We start from the raw sequence: 11,669 nt of genomic DNA, 5'->3' as shown, positions 1-11,669 counted from the left end.
TCCATTAAACATGGGGAGGAAAGCAGGAGTGTGTGGGGGGGGGGACATTTACTCTAAGTGTAATTTTTGGAAATGTCCATTTAAACATTAAATTCTAATGCTTTAAAAAAAAACACTTGTGAATGTGGAAAAGCAACAAATGAAACATGTTGATGAGGAAAAAAATTATTTAAAATAATCCTCACAAATGATGTTTATTGTATTTAATACGTTGGTGTCTGAATTGGTTGATTTAAAAAACAGCAGATTTCATCGCCCCTTGAAATACAGTTAGAAGAAGCTGGGAGGAAATAATAAGCAGCTCAGACCACAAACAAGGAGCAACTGGCTTTGAATGAATTGTGTAATATTGAATTTACCGATTCATTTAAACCCTCCTGAAAACAACCGAATGCAAAAGAAGGTAATCGGTGTAATTTATTTGGTGAATGAATTGTTTAAATTTATGTTAAAAATGTCTTTGTTTTCTTTCACTTCTGAATTTACTTAATTGTGATTTGATGTGTGTCCATGTATGTACATGTTGGACCCTGAGTGCTCATCATGATTATTTTGGCAGAAATAACAATATTTCGAGACGTGATTGTTTACACACAAATTAACCCCGGGTGACTGAAGCTGAAACCTTAAAGGTTTTACAGCTAATTCAGTATAATTCTGTGTTTATCAGATTTAAAAGTCAACTTGTCCATTCAGAACTGGGGGACAATCAAAACCAATCAAACAAAAATACCAAGGAGAAAATAAATCTCAAACAAAGACCTTAAGCGAATGCAACATTTCCACGTTTGATTCGTTCAGGCTTTTTTCTTTAATCCAGAAAACAAAACGGGAGCAGATTTCCTTGTAACTTCATATTTCCAGTGACTCCATCTTGATTACATTTGCAAAAAAAACACATCCTATTTGACAAAGGCCTGGGCTGGTGGTTTGCCCTCCCTCGTCTTTGGTTCCTCCTCCCGGCCAGATGTGCTCAGACCATTACCTCATCCAGAGGAGGGTTCAGGTTCCCGTGTCATTATGCGCCTTGGCTTGCAGACAATAGCCGGGGAATTACACGCCGTCGTCCTCAGACGTACCGCTGTGTTTTTCGTGCTTTCCTGTGCCGCCGTTTCCTCCCCGACACCCGAACCCCCTCGTTCTCTTCTCCACCGTTTCCCACCTCGCTCGCCCCTGTGTGGCGCGTTGGAGACGAGGCGTAAAAGAGGTTTGCTCTTTGCAACTGTAGCGCCTGCAGGCAGGACATTAAACATTCAACGAGCCGGCAGCGACGGCTCCTGGAGGCTTCCTCTAATTATAGACGCTCCCAGCCTGATTCCTCCCCGCCGCCACCGGCCAGTGCTTTTCCTCTGGACGCTCTTCATGTGTGGGAGAGAGGTGTTAACGAGAATCAGAGAGAGAGAGAGAGAGAGAGGGAAGCTCAAACTCTCCATTTGCAAAACATCCAAATGCATCTCCAACAAAGATGTTTACATTTGTTGGGGGGATTTATCAATACATAGACTCGACAGAGAAGTCGCCAGCATCTATTTCAATTTGATTGAATTTGATTATTTTAAATTACTGGTGTTATTCGTCGCCATATCGAGTCATAAGAAGTCGGTGGTTTGGGAATTGCTGACCGCTGAATGTGGAACCGGTGTTATTGTGTGTGTATTTATTGTGTTTACCAGCAGACGTCAATGCGTTGCTTCCAAATAGCTCAATCTACTCAAAATCAAAGTGTTACAGGAAATAAAAACTGGGACGGGCCAAATGTCATCCGACTGTATTTCCGAAGAAATGCTTTTGAGAGAAGCCTTTCTACAAACACAATGACCGCATTTACGCAAATAATGTGGGTGAACTGGCTTCCAGGGAAGAACCAATACAAGTTTCCACAGAATGATGCTTTGACTCGCGACACGGATCCATTCATGCGGGTGCCTCGTGTTCTTGTACTTTTCCAAACAGGCTTGATCTTGTTGAACCTTTAAGCTGCAGGTTGTGATGCTTGTATTCATATAACTTCCCACTTCTGTTTTTTACACAAAGTCCAGATTATTTCTTTATATTTATATAGTTTATTCTTTCAAAACAGTTCGACTTCCCTCGTGTAGGAAGGTAATGCCTAATCCAGCTGTTCAGGTGACTTTCAGAATGCAGACGATAACTTTGAGCCTTTTTGTTTGTTTGTTTGTTTGTTTGCTTTACTTCCAACAATAAAAACTGCCAAAGGAGAGCCGGGAGCCGTGCCAGCTCCGTTTCACCCACAGACACGAGGGTGAGGAATAGTATTCAGGCTTGCCAGTTTCCGTCTGTCAGTTAACTCGTTTGCCCTTTTCGCTATAATAAACAAATCTACATTTAGAATGTATTGCCCCCCGGGTTAAAGTCTTTTATGACTCTTCTGATCAGATTGAATTAAAGTTAAGTGACGCTTCACGACACAATGAAAAGATTCAAATAATAGCCACAGTAAAAAGTGTCGAGACATTTATACGAAGAAATGCGCTTTATAGTTTACAGATGTTTATTGTAGGAAACACAAGAGTAGATTAAAAGATGTAGAACAATAATTGGAATAGTAAAAATCCAAAGATACAAAGAAATGCCAACTTCACTTTCAGTTATAACAGATAATTTCATTAAATTGTTAGATTTGATTAATATAATAATAGTAAGGTCAATTGATTAAGAATGCAGAATGAAGTCATGTGACCAAAGATGACTGAGAAGTACAGTTTTCTCTAAATGTTCCACAAAACCCAGAAACGAAGCAAATAGATTCAAACCGTCAATGTTTGACTTTTGAATTTAGAGACTTTCTCAACAATCAATAACGACAAATGTTCATACGTTTGGGTTTTGTGCATCGAGAATAGAATAGGATACAGTAGAAAATATTGAATTAATCGCCGGGAAAAGTTCCTTAATTCCACAAAGTACAGCAGAAATGTAGGACTTTGATCACTGTTGAGGCCAGAAACAGTAAATGTCGCCGGTATTCAGTCAAATCCCGACAAGCTCTTGAAACGCTTGTATAAATATACAAGAATTCTTGTTTCCTATTCAACCAAAAAAAAAAAAAAAGAAGCACAGACTATATTTATTTATAATTTATTGAATCAACATGCAGTCATTTGAAGTTTTTCTCTTGGGAAAAAAAAGAAAAATCCTCTGGCAGCGCAGTAATTACAGAGTAATCACCGGTAATATCAGGTTTTCATCTCACCATCATCACCTGTGAAACCAATAAGCTTCTGGCTTTTTAGACTTGGATTTGCCAGTTGCCCATGTGTGGTTTACAGGATGCTGACTCGGGGGGGAAAAAAAGGCTTTTCTGCAACATTATTAAGTCATTTGGGTGGTCGTGTCTTTAAATGAGGAGGAGATTGTTGCTTTCTGCACTGACGTGTCATCATAACCTGATATTTGATCAGCCGGCTGGAAGGAACCCGAATTCATGTGTTCGACAATTTCTGAGTCGGAGGACGTCCTCTGAGGAACGTCAGCGTAAACAGACACATGACAACAGTTTGGCAAACGTTAATTCGGATTAAGCTGCAGGAGCAATTTTCAGACAGTTGGATATTTGTTTCCACTCTTAAAAAAAAACAACCCGTTTGTAACCAAGTCCAGCTGCTGGTCTTTGTGCAGAAACTGGATCCTAAACCTTTTTGTCAGCACTCAAACCTTTAAAAGGTGATAAACACACTTTTTATTTTTTTGCAGGGTTGAAAGTGGTTCATGTGGTGTGTTGCTATAGCAAAAAGAAAACATGAAAACCCCCCAGAGAGGATGGTTTCCTGATTGTTGTGAGTTACCGTTGCTCTGTGATTTGTGCCGCAGGAGGTTTTCTGTTACATTTATAACAAAATTACCACAAATTTTTTAGTTTATGTGGTTTATTTTTTAATTTTCCTTGCAGTATTTTTTTCTTTTCTTTTTGGGGCTCTTTGTGGAAAATACACCATAAAAAGCACAATAAATGTAGAATACAGAGTTACAACTAGAACATACCTTTGCCACCGCCGCCTTGTAATGTTAGTTCCCATTCTTTTGAGTTACTTGAACGCACCAAGGCCCCCCCAGTGGGTCTCCATGGCAACAGATGCTGATCCCCTTTGATCTCCTCCACTCTCATGAGACTTTCTTTTGTGGGGATTTATTCAGTAAAAGTTCACCTTTAATGTCCCCAAATCATGTCAATTGGTCCTTGAATGATGATAAATCATCCTTGAAGGTTTAATGCAATTCCAGTGAATAGTTTTTGTGGAAAGGTAGTTAAAATACATAAATATAAACCAATACATGAATGCAGACAAAAACATAATCGTCTCCCCTTCTTTTGTTGACGAAGGTAAAAAACAGAAAGATAAAAATGCCTCATATTTCTGAACACACAAATCTGTAGCTAAAACTTAAAACACATTTTCTTTTAGTACTTCCAGTACTTTTTTTTTTAATTGAGTCCAAAAATAGACATTACAATGAAGTACATGTACCTTCATCGTAGGTACATGTATCGTGTGGAGTTATATAACATAATACATCCTTAAAGCACACTTTTAACTCCGTAGTTCCGATCTAACAATGCATCAAAGTAGACTTCTAAAAGAAAAAGCACACATTTTTGTTTTTGTTTTCCCCATGAACAAAAATAACCCCAAAACAAAACAACAAAGCAAAACAAAAAACCCCTCCCTCCTCAGCTTGCTGAATTCAGTACAAGTACAACAACAAATGTATATTATACATATTTACACAGGGAGGCATTGATGAATACCTACTGCATATACGAAACAAACAAAAAAAATAAACACTGTGCACTGCAAGGCACATCTAGTTGGGCAGCATTTTGAGATTTGAAAAATAAGACCAAAAAACCCACAAATCTTTTCTGTACATCCTCTAATTGTATATTTAATTTTCTCAAGTTTTAGAAAAATATATCATGTCCTGAAGCCAGAGGGGAATTGAAGGATAACTGGTGGACTTCTAATGCAACAATAACGTGCGCCTTGCTATTCAGGGCAAAGGTTGTATTTTTGTGTGGTTTTTATTCCAGGCAGCATATTTTCCTTCTTGTTGTGCCCCTGGTACTCTGAGACAAGGGCAGCTTACCTATTAGCTAATTGACTTTAATTACACACACGCACACACACACACACACACACACACACACACACACACACACACACACACACACACACACACACACACACACACACACAATGCATTATTCGCTGCTGCTTTAGTAGCTGACCACCTGCTGGGCCCAGAGATGGGTGGAGCCGGTGGGCCTCCAGCTTCCTCCTCCCTCAGGGTCTGGGATTAGAGTGAGAAGACGCTGCAGCAGGAGAAGCACCTGATTATTCAACTTGAACAGTGAAAAACGTGTGAGATTTGAGAGAATGTATAACAGGTACAACATTTAAGGCTATGATGCAAATTAAATTTCAATGAAAGATGCAAAACGAGGTGTAGATGTAGGAAATACACATTGTGATTGTTCACTTTTATTTAGGGATCAGAAATCACAGCTAATTATTTAAAAAAACAAAAATACAATATGAAGATAACTGTTAAATGAAGCACCCTTTACTTAATATTCTTTTCAACCAATTTATTTTTTTGTTTTGTTTTCAGGAAAGACAAACAAAATCCTCAGACCCCCCGAACAAGAAAAGTATATAAAAATACCCATTAACACTGATGCATAAATAAAAAAGACAAATAAAAGGTTCCGCATTTTATTACAATAATTTAAAATATTTGAGCTCTAAAAATGCGGTGTGTGTGTGTGTGTGTGTGTGTGTGTGTGTGTGTGTGTCATTTCGTTGCATAACAGCACTGGTCTGTTGCAGGAGCACACCTGTAGCTCTCTGCCCGTCACACACAGTCCAATCATTGTTCATTACAGCCCCTTTTATTTGGAATAATTAGCCAGTCCAGCCCACTCGTGCTGACTCACTTCAGTCTCATTAACTCCCTTTAGAATATCTATTTAACCTGTTTGTTATTTAACAGATCTGAGTAGTTTCTTTTATTGTATTTCCACTATTAGAAACATTTATTTATGTATTTTCTTTTTTAAATCAAAATATTTGTTAAAAACTTGTTAAACTGCTTCATGCATTCCACAGTACAAGGATTTAATTTTTACAACAAATCGTTTTAGTTTAATGCACTGATCTGTTGGTTCAGCTGGGTTTTGCGGAGCGTCCGTCGTCTGATTGTGCGTGAAGTTGTGTAACTGTAGGCTGGATGTAAAGAGTGGGAGCTGCTGCAGCCTGCAGGGATCGCAAGGTGGCGAGGCACAGATCCACCGTCACACTGCAGGAGAACCGGGCCGATCGTCGGATGTCTGCAAACAATGAAAGACGTTCGGCAGGAGAGATCGGAGATCGTAGCTGCGATCGCTCAGTTCCACTTTAACTTTGTTTCCCATCAGTTTGTTCTGATGCATTTTGTGTTGGAATGTTGGTTCATCACCGTGACGACGGAGGAGACGTGCTCTCTCCATGAATTCAGGTTTCTGCAGTTCTGTCAGACGTGACCTTTATTATTAACCTCATTATCCCGGATCAACCCTCGTGGAGCGAAAACAGACTTTGGAACAAGTCGAGAACAAAAAACCTCCTTCAGAGCCTCGGTGACCAGGATTAATTCGGTCATGTCAAAAAGATTGTTCTAAATACACACGCCAGGAGTTCTCCAAGTGGGCGGGACAATGCAGGCGCCAATCAGGATATTGTTAAAAAATAGTGCAGGTCATTTTCCAAGAGGTGGTCAGTAGACGGCGCCTAATCCTTAATCCTGAAGTTTCCTCCATAAGTGAAAATCCTGAGTTGTAATATCAACCCACATGTGGTGTTTTACACTGAAGTCATGTTTGACTACGGGAGAACATAGACTCTATCTCTATAGGTCTATGTTCTTGTAACGCTGAGCACCACAGTGTCAACATCCCTGTATTTAGCTTTATTATGTGTAATGATACCGACAGTGGGATTAAAATGTCTGATAACTTTTTGTTGTGGAGGTGAAGAAAGGATCAGAGGGTCAGCGAAGTTCTCCACTGCCAGCAAATGATTGCCTGCAGCTGCCAATAGAGCGAAGAGACGATCTGATCCTGGACTAAAGAGCTTCAGACGATCACACATCACAGGAAGACTTTTGCTTTGGCAGCTGCGAGTTTCAGATCTTTTCCCAAACCGACCAAACTGTGGACGTTCACCCCATTTCTATCGACCTCGGAGGTCTGGGCCACCGGTTTATTGCTGTTCGTGTGCAGGAACATATTGGTCTTTCATAAGGGTGTTTACAGGGTGTCATTTTCTTTTCTTTTTTTTGGGGGGACTCGGTGGGAATTTGCTGTCTGAGCAGCTTGTTGTGAACTGAAATGTGGGACAGATGGAGGCACTGAGCGAACAGAGGAAATGGGGGAAATATCACAACCTCTAATAAAGTAGCATGTCGGTGCTAAGGGAACATAAATTGCAGCTGGTTTTTTTGTTTTTTGTTTTTTTTCCCCCAACCTACCGGCTTGTTAATTGTTGTGAATTACGTTCACCTGGCTCAGCCGGAAAAGATGAAAACCAGCACCCTTGTTTGTCATGACAACCGGTGCCGCAGCACAATATTATGTCTGTGTGCGCGGTGGGGGAGCGAGCCCGACGTTGACGAGGATCATTTCCATACGGCTCTGTACGGCAAGAAGTGGCTGCTTCTACATGAGATTGTGCAGCTTTACGTAACGGGGGGGTGAGAGGAGGAGGTCAGAGGTCCTCTTAAAGCAGGTTGGTCCTTTCAGAAAATCATCTTTTCAGTTGAAGAGGTGTTTTTTTTGTTGTTGTTTTTTTTTACTCATGTCAGTAGAATCATAGATGTGTTATAGATGAGTTAAGATGTGTGTGTAATATGTGTGTGTGTGTGTGTGTGTGTGTGAGAGAGAGAGGGCTGAACTGAGCAGCAGTGGAGTAGGAGGAAAAGTGTGGAACAAAGTGTTTGTGAGCGTGTCGATAACGAATCAAGTCCAGATTGTGAAGTTCTCGGGCTGTTCAGGCCCATCTGCCAAATGAACACACACACACACACACACACACACACACACACACACACACACACACACACACACACACACACACACACACACACACACACACACACACACACACACACACACACACACACACACACACACACACGCAGGATTTAGCTGTGTTGGGCATTCTCATTTACATAAATGCTCATCGTCCTAAACTTCAACATAAACCATCACATCCTGACCTGTAACCCGACTCCTGATGTTTTTCCACACTTGGAAAATGTTTAAAAAACATAATAATGGCATCAATATCAAATATAGTGGTACAAAACACGCACACACACTCTGTAGGCTTTTTATGTACGTCTTCACACAGACCCAGTTTGACCCGGAGAAGGTGGCGAGTGATAGGCTGCCATGGAAACTGTCAGTGCTATATGCACGTGTCAGTACACACTGTTAGTACGTGTGAAAACGCATGTGAATGTCTGATGGTTTAACGAGTGGGAACCCTTCTCTCCTTTCATTTTGCACTCCGTCAGGTTTTATTAATATTTGCTCCCCCCTTCATTCTGTAGCCGGCGGCGTGTTTGCAAAGTCGCGGAGGTTGTCGATATCTCACGTCTCGGTAAAGACTGCAAAATGAACAGAAGCTTGTATTTTGGTGGTTCCTTCAGTTTCCCAGGGGATTCATAGTGAATCATCTGCAGAGGTTGAATTCACCGCGAAGCCTCTGGTTTGTTTATAATGACGACGGGGAAGGTTTGAAGGACCGAACCCAAAATAGCTCCAAAGTTACACAACCAGTTAAAATTAGTGTCCAACATATAGACTCGAGCCCCGGGTTCCCATCATTTACTATGGCAAACAATTATGGCAATTACGGATGGCGGCTGAAAATGTTCTTTATCGGTGACGTTCGTGGATTGTGTACAGTACTGAATGCGTTTATAATTATCAGGATAAATGTCACAGTTAGTTCTTGATCACCTCATTCGAGTGAGTTGCGTTAGGAAATGTAAACACATTGAATATATAGAAAAGATTTGTTGAACGCTCTCGTAGCTTTCAATATCTGTGACTTGATAGTGGATCTTAAAATATGTGACAAAACAAAGTCTTTCATACGACTGAATAGGAATAGCTTGCAAGCTTGCAATACTCGATATCTCTGCTTTCTGGTAGTTTTATTTTGATTTTCTAGATATTAAAAGCTTTCAGGATAACTTAAACACAATGTTTGGCTGCAGAGACGCTCTCAGGTCCGAACCTCCTGAATGAGCCGACGTCGACCAGCTGAGTCTGTGTGCGGCCTTCAGACTCGTGGTCATGATCAGATTTGAGAACGTTAAGTCAATCGGGGTGGACAGGCAGTCGTTTGCTGGTCACAGAGACAAACCAGAAAACGTCTGCAGGCTTTCCTCAGGCTTTTTAATTTAGCGGAGTATTGATTTTGTTATCTGTAAGACATTGTCCAAAGCTGCTTTACTCTGCTAACTTTTCAGGACTTTGGACGCTCAGACTGTCTTTCATCTCGACCAAAACTGTTTTAACACAACGTTTCACAAAGTTTATGGAGTTCAGGTTAAGTTGCTAGGAAGCAGGTCTCTTCTTCTTTTTTTTTTTTTTTTTCAATTTCCAGTCATGCGATATTCACACTTCACTAACAAAACCTGCAACTTAATAGCACACAAGAACACGTAAGCATTTCTTACACACACACACACACACACACACACACACACACACACACACACACACACACACACACACACACACACACACACACACACACACACACACACACACACACACACACACACACACACACACACACACACACTACTTAACATGGCTCACACAGTCTGTAATTGAAGTGAGGACATAATTACAGTGTGTGTGTGTGTGTTTTGCGTGTGTGTAATTATCATTCTTCCCTTGTGTGTGTTCATTCGGACGTGTGTGCACGTATATTTAGCTGTGGTGTATTTTACAGTAGGCTCGAATGCGTGTGTCGTTCGGCTGTGCCGGTTTGTGTGTGTTTGGCTGTCGGTGCCCGTTGAGTGTGTTATTTACATATATGTGCACTGAGTCGTCTGTGTAACTTCAGTCAGTGTGTCGGCTTCAGCCTAATTATCACTTCCATCCTGTGTGTGTGTGTGTGTGTATGTGTGTGTGTGTGTGTGTGTGTGTGTGTGTGTGTGTGTGTGTGTGTGTGTGTGTGTGTGTGTGTGTGTGTGGTTATTAGTGTTATTTTTCTCTTAACTTGCTGCGATTGGCTCTTTTTTAATGTGTGCTTTGATTGTTTATCTTTCAGTTGCGTTTATATGTGTGTCCACTCGTTCATATTTACTTGTGTGTGTGTGTGTGTGTGTGTGTGTGTGTGTGTGTGTGTGTGTGTGTGTGTGTGTGTGTGTGTGTGTGTGTGTGTGTGTGTGTGTGTGTGTGTGTGTGTGTGTGTGTGTGTGTCTCTGGTTTTATTTGTGCGTATAGATAAGTGTCAGAGTCACAGAGCGGGTCGCTGTTTGCCTCGATCATAGTGAGCGTCTCCATGACAACGGCACTAGCAGCGCAGTGTGAAGTGGAGGAAGAGCTTACGGTGCTCAGCATGATGGAGAGAGAGAGAGAGAGTGAGAGAGAGACAGAGAGAGAGAGAGAGTGATATGAAACCACTGGTTTCGTAAAAACAGGATTGGTCAGGCATGTTGATGATGTCATGTATTTAATTGGCGGTTAACGTGTCGATGTCAGCCATCGTGTGTCCGGTTTAAACCTTTGATAAGAGTCACTGGACACGTAGGGCGTGAACGTTTCCCAGATTAATGGGTGAGTGAGTGTGTATTTAAAATGAAATCGGCGCAGTTTGGTTATCAGTTCAGAATTAATGATCAAACCGAAACCCAGGAAGAGCAGAGAGGGAGGGAGGGAGGGAGGGAGGGAGGGAGGGAGGGAGGAAGAGCGGTGTTTGTCATACTGAGCATGCTCTTTGTGTTAACTTCCTGCTCTCTTCTTCCTGACAGAAAAAGCCTGTTCAGAGGCCGGCGTTCAGAAAGACGGAGAGGAAGGCGAGCCGAGGAGAGGATCTGAATCCAGCTGAGGAGAATCAAACCACCGCGGAGGATTTACTACGCCACTCTGACTCCGCGGACTCATCCGCTACCTTTATTTTTCCTCCTCTCTGTTTTTTTTTTGTAGGAGTGTGATACATTGGAACAGAAATTTTTTTATTTTTTTTCCTTCAACAGCGACTCTGACAGTAATGTTTGGCCTCGACGTCTGAGAAATGAAAGGCTGGGTCCTTTTTCTTCTCCGTGACCCTTCTGGCCGTCGCGTCTGAGCGCTTTTTTGTTGTTGTTTTTTTTTTTTAGTCCTTTCACTTTGAACACACAGGTTCTTTCATTTTCGTTTTTTTTTCTACATCTCTTATCTCGCTCAGTCTTCTGCTGACAACATTTTTGTTCCTGATCAAAGAAACGAGAAGAGGCGACTGTTGCTGAAGTTTCTCAAGCCAAGAAGTCTGAGAGACATTTGCATTCCTCTTTGGTTTTTTTCACGTTGGGGACAGATCCTCCCTTGTGAGCCCCACAGAGTGTGTTTGTTCAGGTCGGGTGGGGGGGGGGGGGTTCCTTACCGCGTG

Source organism: Blennius ocellaris (assembly GCF_963422515.1).
Source record: "Blennius ocellaris genome assembly, chromosome: 20".
Classification (NCBI taxonomy): domain Eukaryota; kingdom Metazoa; phylum Chordata; class Actinopteri; order Blenniiformes; family Blenniidae; genus Blennius; species Blennius ocellaris.
Note: the sequence above shows the minus strand (reverse complement) of the source record.